General features: G+C 38.7%; 3 non-coding genes across 3 annotated transcripts; all 3 read right to left on the bottom strand.

Annotated features, from left to right (window-relative positions):
- Positions 1–3,101: 3,101 nt before the first annotated feature.
- On the bottom strand, positions 3,102–3,195 carry trnai-uau. Its single transcript has 2 exons — positions 3,158–3,195; positions 3,102–3,137 (listed from the first exon to the last, which is right to left on the bottom strand). It is a non-coding gene; the product is annotated as a tRNA-Ile (tRNA).
- Positions 3,196–6,744: 3,549 nt separating this feature from the next.
- On the bottom strand, positions 6,745–6,838 carry trnai-uau. The gene is made up of 2 exons: positions 6,801–6,838; positions 6,745–6,780 (listed from the first exon to the last, which is right to left on the bottom strand). It is a non-coding gene; the product is annotated as a tRNA-Ile (tRNA).
- Positions 6,839–7,971: 1,133 nt separating this feature from the next.
- On the bottom strand, positions 7,972–8,065 carry trnai-uau. Its single transcript has 2 exons — positions 8,028–8,065; positions 7,972–8,007 (listed from the first exon to the last, which is right to left on the bottom strand). It is a non-coding gene; the product is annotated as a tRNA-Ile (tRNA).
- Between the last annotated feature and the right edge of the window lie 4,646 nt (positions 8,066–12,711).

Here is a 12,711-nt window from a genome sequence, read left to right on the forward strand (position 1 = left end):
TAGTTATTTTTACTAACTTTCAACTCATCCCCTGCATTGTAAAACTGTGCTGCTCCAGGTGAGGATCGAACTCACAACCTCGGCATCACTCTGCAGGTTACTGTCTTATAAGTACCGCGCTGACCGATTGCCACTGGAGCACATAAAGGTCACTACCAAATTCCTGGCAAATCAGACTGATTACTCTGGCCAGACAGGTCAATAAAAGGCAGGAGAAAAGACATTTAGCAGGAGTAAAAAAAACTGGTCCAGCAGGTCAACCAGTAAGCTGACCAGTTCGACCACAGTTGGTGAGTGTCTCTCCACAGTCGTTGCTCCCTCGGGGCCAAAAACATGGAAACCTATGGGGGCCCGGTTAGCTCAGTTGGTAGAGCAGCGGCTCATATATAGAGGTTGCTGTCAGATGGGGGACCCTGCATAGGACACATTCATGTCAGTGGGGGTCCTTTACCTACCTTTGCCTAAATTTGTCAGTTTAGGGGTCTTTGACGTAAAAAAAAAAGTTTGGGAACCAATGGGCTTCTCTACTTAAGTACAATTTTGAGGCTCATGAGTCTTTTCTTTCCTTGGGATTCTGGGTAATTGTGATGTCATTTCTCACTATTTTTAATTGATAAATCAATTAATTGAGAAAATAATGAGCAGATTAATCCACAATGGAAATAATCAGTTGCCTAGTAGCAGTCCGATATAAAAAACAAAAATCCTGCTTTTCCATGAATGTATATGTAATGAATGTAATAACCTAATGATATAATATAAAAATAGTATAACAGTCACAGGGGACATTTCTCTGCATTAAGTCATTTTAATTTTAATACTTTGAGAATTTTTCTCTGATTGTACTTATGTACTTTTACTTAAGTAACATTTTAATTGCAGTGGAGTATTGATTTTTTACAGTGTGGTATTAGTAAGTAAAGGATCTGAATACTTCCTCCACCAGTGTCCGATGCTGGCCCTTTCAGGGCCTTCACATTATTCTTATTTTGTTTGTTTATGGGGATTTTAGCAGGTGTAGGTGCTCATCCGCGGCAGGTGCTTACAGCTTAAATAACTAAGTGAATAAGTGAATTGTATTAATGTTTTTATAAATCAATAAATGAAGGCTAGCTATTGATTACAACTTTTGTCAACAACATGCACACCTTTTTATAATCAAGGAAGCTGCAGCATGAAGGACCAAGGACTGTAGTAGTTTAAGTTAGCTTAGTTATTTTTACTAACTATCAAGTCATCACCTGCATTGTAAAACTGTGCTGCTCCAGGTGAGGATCGAACTCACAACCTCGGCATCACTCTGCAGGTTACATTCTTCCCAAACCCCCCCCCCACCCCTTTCGCCACTGGAGCACATAAAGGTCACTACCAAATTCCTTGGAAATCAGACTGATTACTCTGGCCAGACAGGTCAATAAAAAGGCAGGAGAAAGACATTTAGCAGGAGTAAAAAAAAATTAATAATTTTTTACAATTTTGAGGCTCATGAGTCTTTTCTTTCCTTGGGATTCTGGGTAATTGTGATGTCATTTCTCACTATTTTTAATTGATAAATCAATTAATTGAGAAAATAATGAGCAGATTAATCCACAATGGAAATAATCAGTTGCCTAGTAGCAGTCCGATATAAAAACAAAAATCCTGCTTTTCCATGAATGTATATGTAATGAATGTAATAACCTAATGATATAATATAAAAATAGTATAACAGTCACAGGGGACATTTCTCTGCATTAAGTCATTTTAATTTTAATACTTTGAGTATTTTTTCTCTGATTGTACTTATGTACTTTTACTTAAGTAACATTTTAATTGCAGTGGAGTATTGATTTTTACAGTGTGGTATTAGTAAGTAAAGGATCTGAATACTTCCTCCACCAGTGCTCCGATGCTGGGCCCTTTCAGGGCCTTCACATTATTCTTATTTTGTTTGTTTATCGGGATTTTAGCAGGTGTAGGTGCTCATCCACTCCAGAGTTGCTTACACTTAACTAAGTGAATAAGTGAATTGTATTAATGTTTTTATAAATCAATAAATGAAGGCTAGCTATTGATTACAACTTTTGTCAAGAACATGCACACCTTTTTATAATCAAGGAAGCTGCAGCATGAAGGACCAAGGACTGTAGTAGTTTAAGTTAGCAGTTTAGTTATTCTTACTAACTTTCAAGTCATCCCCTGCATGGTAAAACTCTGCTGCTCCAGGTGAGGCTCGAACTCACAACCCGCGCATCACTCTGCAGGTTACATTGCGCCACTGGAGCACATGAAGGTTACTACCAAATTCCTTAGAATCAGACTGATCACTCTGGCCAGACAGGTCAATAAAAAGGCAGGAGAAAGACATTTAGCAGGAGTACAAAAGTACAATTTTGAGGCTCATGAGTCTTTACTTTCCTTGGGATTCTGGGTAATTGTGATGTCATTTCTCACTATTTTTAATTGATAAATCAATTAATTGAGAAAATAATGAGCAGATTAATCCACAATGGAAATAATCAGTAGCCTAGTAGCAGTCCGATATAAAAAACAAAAATCCTGCTTTTCCATGAATGTATATGTAATGAATGTAATAACCTAATGATATAATATAAAAATAGTATAACAGTCACAGGGGACATTTCTCTGCATTAAGTCATTTTAATTTTAATACTTTGAGTATTTTTCTCTGATTGTACTTATGTACTTTTTCTAAGTAACATTTTAATTGCAGTGGAGTATTGATTTTTAACAGTGTGGTATTAGTAAGTAAAGGATCTGAATACTTCCTCCACCAGTGTCCGATGCGGGCCCTTTCAGGGCCTTCACATTATTCTTATTTTGTTTGTTTATGGGGATTTTAGCAGGTGTAGGTGCTCATCTGCTCCAGAGTTGCTTACACTTAACTAAGTGAATAAGTGAATTGTATTAATGTTTTTATAAATCAATAAATGAAGGCTAGCTATTGATTACAACTTTTGTCAACAACATGCACACCTTTTTATAATCAAGGAAAGCTGCAGCATGAAGGACCAAGGACTGTAGTAGTTTAAGTTACCTTAGTTAGCAGTTTAGTTATTCTTACTAACTTTCAAGTCATCCCCTGCATGGTAAAACTGTGCTGCTCCAGGTGAGGCTCGAACTCACAACCTCGGCATCACTCTGCAGGTTACTGTCTTATAAGTACCGCGCGCTGACCGATTGCGCCACTGGAGCACATAAAGGTCGCTCCCAAATTCCTTAGAAATCAGACTGATTACTCTGGCCAGACAGGTCAATAAAAAGGCAGGAGAAAGACATTTAGCAGGAGTAAAAAAAACTGGTCCAGCAGGTCAACCAGTGAGCTGACCAGTTCGACCACAGTTGGTGAGTGTCTCTCCACAGTCGTTGCTCCCGCTCGGGCAAAAAACATGGAAACCTATGGGGGCCTGGTTAGCTCAGTTGGTAGAGCAGCGGCTCATATATAGAGGTTGCTGTCAGATGGGGGACCCTGCATATGACACATTCATTTCAGTGGGGGTCCTTTACCTACCTTTGCCTAAATTTGTCAGTTTAGGGGTCTTTGACGTAAAAAAAGAAGTTTGGGAACCAATGGGCTTCTCTACTTAAGTACAATTTTGAGGCTCATTAGTCTTTTCTTTCCTTGGGATTCGGGGTAATTGTGATGTAATTTCTCACTATTTTTAATTGATAAATCAATTAATTGAGAAAATAATGAGCAGATTAATCCACAATGGAAATAATCAGTTGCCTAGTAGCAGTCCGATATAAAAAACAAAAATCCTGCTTTTCCATGAATGTATATGTAATGAATGTAATAACCTAATGATATAATATAAAAATAGTATAACAGTCACAGGGGACATTTCTCTGCATTAAGTCATTTTAATTTTAATACTTGGTGTATTTTTCTCTGATTGTACTTATGTACTTTTACTTAAGTAACATTTTAATTGCAGTGGAGTATTGATTTTTTACAGTGTGGTATTAGTAAGTAAAGGATCTGAATACTTCCTCCACCAGTGCTATCCGATGCTGGCCCTTTCAGGGCCTTCACATTATTCTTATTTTGTTTGTTTATCGGAGTTTTTAACAGGTGTAGGTGCTCATCCACTCCAGAGTTGCTTATACCTAACTAAGTGAATAAGTGAATTGTATTAATGTTTTTATAAATCAATAAATGAAGGCTAGCTATTGATTACAACTTTTGTCAACAACATGCACACCTTTTATAATCAAGGAAGCTGCAGCATGAAGGACCAAGGACTGTAGTAGCTAAGTTAGCTTAGTTAGCAGTTTAGTTATTTTTACTAACTTTCAACTCATCCCCTGCATTGTAAAACTGTGCTGCTCCAGGTGAGGATCGAACTCACAACCTCGGCATCACTCTGCAGGTTACTGTCTTATAAGTACCGCGGCTGACCGATTACGCCCACTGGAGCACATAAAGGTCACTACCAAATTCCTGGCAAATCAGACTGATTACTCTGGCCAGACAGGTCAATAAAAAGGCAGGAGAAAGACATTTAGCAGGAGTAAAAAAAACTGGTCCAGCAGGTCAACCAGTAAGCTGACCAGTTCGACCACAGTTGGTGAGTGTCTCTCCACAGTCGTTGCTCCCGCTCGGGCAAAAAACATGGAAACCTATGGGGGCCCGGTTAGCTCAGTTGGTAGAGCAGCAGCTCATATATAGAGGTTGCTGTCAGATGGGGGACCCTGCATAGGACACATTCATGTCAGTGGGGGTCCTTTACCTACCTTTGCCTAAATTTGTCAGTTTAGGGGTCTTTGACGTAAAAAAAAAAGTTTGGGAACCAATGGGCTTCTCTACTTAAGTACAATTTTGAGGCTCATGAGTCTTTTCTTTCCTTGGGATTCTGGGTAATTGTGATGTCATTTCTCACTATTTTTAATTGATAAATCAATTAATTGAGAAAATAATGAGCAGATTAATCCACAATGGAAATAATCAGTTGCCTAGTAGCAGTCCGATATAAAAAACAAAAATCCTGCTTTTCCATGAATGTATATGTAATGAATGTAATAACCTAATGATATAATATAAAAATAGTATAACAGTCACAGGGGACATTTCTCTGCATTAAGTCATTTTAATTTTAATACTTAAGAGAATTTTTCTCTGATTGTACTTATGTACTTTTACTTAAGTAACATTTTAATTGCAGTGGAGTATTGATTTTTTACAGTGTGGTATTAGTAAGTAAAGGATCTGAATACTTCCTCCACCAGTGTCCGATGCTGGCCCCTTCACATTATTCTTATTTTGTTTGTTTATGGGGATTTTAGCAGGTGTAGGTGCTCATCCGGCTCCAGAGTTGCTTACACTTAACTAAGTGAATAAGTGAATTGTATTAATGTTTTTATAAATCAATAAATGAAGGCTAGCTATTGATTACAACTTTTGTCAACAACATGCACACCTTTTTATAATCAAGGAAGCTGCAGCATGAAGGACCAAGGACTGTAGTAGTTTAAGCTAGTTAGCGTTTAGTTACGTTTTTACTAACTTTCAAGTCATCCCCTGCCATTGTAAAACTGTGCTGCTCCAGGTGAGGATCGAACTCACAACCTCGGCATCACTCTGCAGGTTACTGTCTTATAAGTACCGTGCTGACCCGTTACGCCACTGGAGCACATAAAGGTCACTACCAAATTCCTGGCAAATCAGACTGATTACTCTGGCCAGACAGGTCAATAAAAAGGCAGGAGAAAGACATTTAGCGGGAAAAAAAACTGGTCCAGCAGGTCAACCAGTAAGCTGACCAGTTCGACCACAGTTGGTGAGTGTCTCTCCACAGTCGTTGCTCCCGCTCGGGCAAAAAACATGGAAACCTATGGGGGCCCGGTTAGCTCAGTTGGTAGAGCAGCGGCTCATATATAGAGGTTGCTGTCAGATGGGGGACCCTGCATAGGACACATTCATGTCAGTGGGGGTCCTTTACCTACCTTTGCCTAAATTTGTCAGTTTAGGGGTCTTTGACGTAAAAAAAGTTTGGGAACCAATGGGCTTCTCTACTTAAGTACAATTTCTGAGGCTCTGGTCTTTTCTTTCCTTGGGATTCTGGGTAATTGTGATGTCATTTCTCACTATTTTTAATTGATAAATCAATTAATTGAGAAAATAATGAGCAGATTAATCCACAATGGAAATAATCAGTTGCCTAGTAGCAGTCCGATATAAAAAACAAAAATCCTGCTTTTCCATGAATGTATATGTAATGAATGTAATAACCTAATGATATAATATAAAAATAGTATAACAGTCACAGGGGACATTTCTCTGCATTAAGTCATTTTAATTTTAATACTTAAGAGAATTTTTCTCTGATTGTACTTATGTACTTTTACTTAAGTAACATTTTAATTGCAGTGGAGTATTGATTTTTACAGTGTGGTATTAGTAAGTAAAGGATCTGAATACTTCCTCCACCAGTGTCCGATGCTCGCTTTTTGTCGGCCTTCACATTATTCTTATTTTGTTTGTTTATGGGGATTTTAGCAGGTGTAGGTGCTCATCCGCTCCAGAGTTGCTTACACTTAACTAAGTGAATAAGTGAATTGTATTAATGTTTTTATAAATCAATAAATGAAGGCTAGCTATTGATTACAACTTTTGTCAACAACATGCACACCTTTTTATAATCAAGGAAGCTGCAGCATGAAGGACCAAGGACTGTAGTAGTTTAAGTTAGCTTAGTTATTTTTACTAACTATCAAGTCATCCCCTGCATTGTAAAACTGTGCTGCTCCAGGTGAGGATCGAACTCACAACCTCGGCATCACTCTGCAGGTTACTGTCTTATAAGTACCTCGCGCTGACCGATTGCGCCACTGGAGCACATAAAGGTTACTCCCAAATTCCTTAGAAATCAGACTGATTACTCTGGCCAGACAGGTCACTAAAAAGGCAGGAGAAAGACATTTAGCAGGAGTAAAAAAAACTGGTCCAGCAGGTCAACCAGTAAGCTGACCAGTTCGACCACAGTTGGTGAGTGTCTCTCCACAGTGGTTGCTCCCGCTCGGGCAAAAAACATAGAAACCTATGGGGGCCTGGTTAGCTCAGTTGGTAGAGCAGCGGCTCATATATAGAGGTTGCTGTCAGATGGGGGACCCTGCATAGGACACATTCATGTCAGTGGGAGTCCTTTACCTACCTTTGCCTAAATTTGTCAGTTTAGGGGTCTTTGACGTAAAAAAAAAAGTTTGGGAACCAATGGGCTTCTCTACTTAAGTACAATTTTGAGGCTCATGAGTCTTTTCTTTCCTTGGGATTCTGGGTAATTGTGATGTAATTTCTCACTATTTTTAATTGATAAATCAATTAATTGAGAAAATAATGAGCAGATTAATCCACAATGGAAATAATCAGTTGCCTAGTAGCAGTCCGATATAAAAAACAAAAATCCTGCTTTTCCATGAATGTATATGTAATGAATGTAATAACCTAATGATATAATATAAAAATAGTATAACAGTCACAGGGGACATTTCTCTGCATTAAGTCATTTTAATTTTAATACTTTGAGTATTTTTCTCTGATTGTACTTATGTACTTTTACTTAAGTAACATTTTAATTGCAGTGGAGTATTGATTTTTTACAGTGTGGTATTAGTAAGTAAAGGATCTGAATACTTCCTCCACCAGTGCTATCCGATGCTGGCCCTTTCAGGGCCTTCACATTATTCTTATTTTGTTTGTTTATGGGGATTTTAGCAGGTGTAGGTGCTCATCCACTCCAGAGTTGCTTACACTTAACTAAGTGAATAAGTGAATTGTATTAATGTTTTTATAAATCAATAAATGAAGGCTAGCTATTGATTACAACTTTTGTCAACAACATGTACACCTTTAAATAATCAAGGAAGCTGCAGCATGAAGGACCAAGGACTGTAGTAGTTTAAGTTAGCTTAGTTAGCAGTTTAGTTATTTTTACTAACTTTCAAGTCATCCCCTGCATTGTAAAACTGTGCTGCTCCAGGTGAGGATCGAACTCACAACCTCGGCATCACTCTGCAGGTTACTGTCTTATAAGTACCGCGCGCTGACCGATTGCGCCACTGGAGCACATAAAGGTCACTACCAAATTCCTGGCAAATCAGACTGATTACTCTGGCCAGACAGGTCAATAAAAAGGCAGGAGAAAGACATTTAGCAGGAGTAAAAAAAACTGGTCCAGCAGGTCAACCAGTGAGCTGACCAGTTCGACCACAGTTGGTGAGTGTCTCTCCACAGTCGTTGCTCCCGCTCGGGCAAAAAACATGGAAACCTATGGGGGCCTGGTTAGCTCAGTTGGTAGAGCAGCGGCTCATATATAGAGGTTGCTGTCAGATGGGGGACCCTGCATAGGACACATTCATGTCAGTGGGGGTCCTTTACCTACCTTTGCCTAAATTTGTCAGTTTAGGGGTCTTTGACGTAAAAAAAAAAGTTTGGGAACCAATGGGCTTCTCTACTTAAGTACAATTTTGAGGCTCATGAGTCTTTTCTTTCCTTGGGATTCTGGGTAATTGTGATGTAATTTCTCACTATTTTTAATTGATAAATCAATTAATTGAGAAAATAATGAGCAGATTAATCCACAATGGAAATAATCAGTTGCCTAGTAGCAGTCCGATATAAAAAACAAAAATCCTGCTTTTCCATGAATGTATATGTAATGAATGTAATAACCTAATGATATAATATAAAAATAGTATAACAGTCACAGGGGACATTTCTCTGCATTAAGTCATTTTAATTTTAATACTTTGAGTATTTTTCTCTGATTGTACTTACGTACTTTTACTTAAGTAACATTTTAATTGCAGTGGAGTATTGATTTTTTACAGTGTGGTATTAGTAAGTAAAGGATCTGAATACTTCCTCCACCAGTGCTATCCGATGCTGGCCCTTTCAGGGCCTTCACATTATTCTTATTTTGTTTGTTTATGGGGATTTTAGCAGGTGTAGGTGCTCATCCACTCCAGAGTTGCTTACACTTAACTAAGTGAATAAGTGAATTGTATTAATGTTTTTATAAATCAATAAATGAAGGCTAGCTATTGATTACAACTTTTGTCAACAACATGTACACCTTTAAATAATCAAGGAAGCTGCAGCATGAAGGACCAAGGACTGTAGTAGTTTAAGTTAGCTTAGTTAGCAGTTTAGTTATTTTTACTAACTTTCAACTCATCCCCTGCATTGTAAAACTGTGCTGCTCCAGGTGAGGATCGAACTCACAACCTCGGCATCACTCTGCAGGTTACTGTCTTATAAGTACCGCGGCGACCGATATGCCCACTGGAGCACATAAAGGTCACTACCAAATTCCTGGCAAATCAGACTGATTACTCTGGCCAGACAGGTCAATAAAAAGGCAGGAGAAAGACATTTAGCAGGAGTAAAAAAACTGGTCCAGCAGGTCAACCAGTGAGCTGACCAGTTCGACCACAGTTGGTGAGTGTCTCTCCACAGTCGTAGCTCCCCGCCCGGGCAAAAACATGGAAACCTATGGGGGCCTGGTTAGCTCAGTTAGTAGAGCAGCGGCTCATATATAGAGGTTGCTGTCAGATGGGGACCCCTGCATAGGACACATTCATGTCAGTGGGGGTCCTTTACCTACCTTTGCCTAAATTTGTCAGTTTAGGGGTCTTTGACGAAAAAAAAAAGTTTGGGAACCAATGGGCTTCTCTACTTAAGTACAATTTTGAGGCTCATGAGTCTTTTCTTTCCTGGGATTCTGGATAATTGTGATGTAATTTCTCACTATTTTTAATTGATAAATCAATTAATTGAGAAAATAATGAGCAGATTAATCCACAATGGAAATAATCAGTTGCCTAGTAGCAGTCCGATATAAAAACAAAAATCCTGCTTTTCCATGAATGTATATGTAATGAATGTAATAACCTAATGATATAATATAAAAAATTGTATAACAGTCACAGGGGACATTTCTCTGCATTAAGTCATTTTAATTTTAATACTTTGAGTATTTTTCTCTGATTGTACTTATGTACTTTTACTTAAGTAACATTTTAATTGCAGTGGAGTATTGATTTTTTACAGTGTGGTATTAGTAAGTAAAGGATCTGAATACTTCCTCCACCAGTGCTATCCGATGCTGGCCCTTTCAGGGCCTTCACATTATTCTTATTTTGTTTGTTTATCGGGATTTTAGCAGGTGTAGGTGCTCATCCACTCCAGAGTTGCTTACACTTAACTAAGTGAATAAGTGAATTGTATTAATGTTTTTATAAATCAATAAATGAAGGCTAGCTATTGATTACAACTTTTGTCAACAACATGCACACCTTTTTATAATCAAGGAAGCTGCAGCATGAAGGACCAAGAACTGTAGTAGTTTAAGTTAGCTTAGTTAGCAGTTTAGTTATTTTTACTAACTTTCAACTCATCCCCTGCATTGTAAAAACTGTGCTGCTCCAGGTGAGGATCGAACTCACAACCTCGGCACACTCTGCAGGTTACTGTCTTATAAGTACCGCGGCTGACCGATATGCCCACTGGCGCACATAAAGGTCACTACCAAATTCCTGGCAAATCAGACTGATTACTCTGGCCAGACAGGTCAATAAAAAGGCAGGAGAAAGACATTTAGCAGGAGTAAAAAACGGGTCCAGCAGGTCAACCAGTAAGCTGACCAGTTCGACCACAGTTGGTGAGTGTCTCTCCACAGTGGTTGCTCCCGCTCGGGCAAAAAACATGGAAACCTATGGGGGCCCGGTTAGCTCAGTTGGTAGAGCAGCGGCTCATATATAGAGGTTGCTGTCAGATGGGGGACCCTGCATAGGACACATTCATGTCAGTGGGGGTCCTTTACCTACCTTTGCCTAAATTTGTCAGTTTAGGGGTCTTTGACGTAAAAAAAAAAGTTTGGGAACCAATGGGCTTCTCTACTTAAGTACAATTTTGAGGCTCATGAGTCTTTTCTTTCCTTGGGATTCTGGGTAATTGTGATGTAATTTCTCACTATTTTTAATTGATAAATCAATTAATTGAGAAAATAATGAGCAGATTAATCCACAATGGAAATAATCAGTAGCCTAGTAGCAGTCCGATATAAAAAACAAAAATCCTGCTTTTCCATGAATGTATATGTAATGAATGTAATAACCTAATGATATAATATAAAAAATAGTATAACAGTCACAGGGGACATTTCTCTGCATTAAGTCATTTTAATTTTAATACTTTGAGTATTTTTCTCTGATTGTACTTATGTACTTTTACTTAAGTAACATTTTAATTGCAGTGGAGTATTGATTTTTTACAGTGTGGTATTAGTAAGTAAAGGATCTGAATACTTCCTCCACCAGTGTCCGATGCTGGCCCTTTCGGGGCCTTCACATTATTCTTATTTTGTTTGTTTATGGGGATTTTAGCAGGTGTAGGTGCTCATCTGCTCCAGAGTTGCTTACACTTAACTAAGTGAATAAAAATCAAACTATAAAGACGTTATTTTTCATTATTTTCTCTATATAGAACTCTTGACCATTTCGTTCTTATTCCACACCATGGCAAGGGGCAAAAAAGCATATTAAATGTGAGTCACAGGTTTCACAGTGGAATATATTTTGCAGTGTGGAGAAGGTTTTTCAGATAAAATTTCAACTGCAGCTATCTGCAGCTCCATGCGCCTGCTGGTCAAGGGACAGTGGGCGTGAGGCCAGTCTGCATCAGATACCATTGTGCGAAGAACCATGGAGTCAGAGGACTTTACCTTTTCTGTAACACATCATGTGCCTTTTAAAATGCATTTGAACCGACACCATCATGCATCCAGAGGCCAGAGAGCAGGCAGAGGTTTTTCCAGTGTTAGAAGAAGCAAGATGTGGTGACAGTTTTAATAACCCTACAATTTAACAGTAGTGTGTATTTCCCAACAAGGTTACAGCTAATCATATTATCACATACCAAATGCCACATAGTGAAAGCTTGCTTTTGGGGGCCCCCTGGGATTCTGGGGATTCTGGGGCTTCAAAGCAGTTGCCCACGTTGCTCCATTGATGATTCAGCCTTGATTTATAGGCTCCGGTTTGTCTGGAGTTGGACCAAACAGGGATGTGACAATTTGATGAACCACTTTTTGTCACTTGGACTATTCAAAGACTACATTAAAACACAATAAAGGACGTTTTATGTCAAATAAAAATGTATTTCCGTGCTGGAATGAAAAATGTGAAAGACCCAAGTTTGAAGACATCATTTAAACAGACTGGAGTGATTTTGCTGTAGCTTAAGCTCAATGTTGATTGATGTTTAACTATACGTATATCAACGGAAATGAAGAAAGCTGAGTCCTCTTTCATCCCGATTCTGGACTAGACAAATGGACTATTGAGTCTGTGACTGTTTCTCAGCGGGACAGTTCTGCCTTTAAATGTAGTTTTGCAGACAGCCCGAAAAGATCATCAACAATTCCGAACAGTTGCAGAAACAACAAATTTCAGTTGTTTTACACGAGTGGAAAGTCATCTAAGGACATCTGCGCAAGAAAACAAGAGAGTAAAAGCTTGGGGTGGGGGAGAGTGGGTGGTGCACCTTACATCATTTCTAGAACGATCTAGTAATTATGGTGACCTTGCATGACCCCCTCCCCCACGCCCTCCCCTCCCCTCCCCTCATCCATGCATGGGCCAAAGACATGCAGCAGTTTTTCTTTTAAAGCTCCTGTGAGGTTTTATATCAGTAACGATGCTCTGACAGTT

This window comes from Perca fluviatilis, chromosome 21, assembly GCF_010015445.1.
Source record: "Perca fluviatilis chromosome 21, GENO_Pfluv_1.0, whole genome shotgun sequence".
In the NCBI taxonomy this organism is placed as follows: Eukaryota; Metazoa; Chordata; class Actinopteri; order Perciformes; family Percidae; genus Perca; species Perca fluviatilis.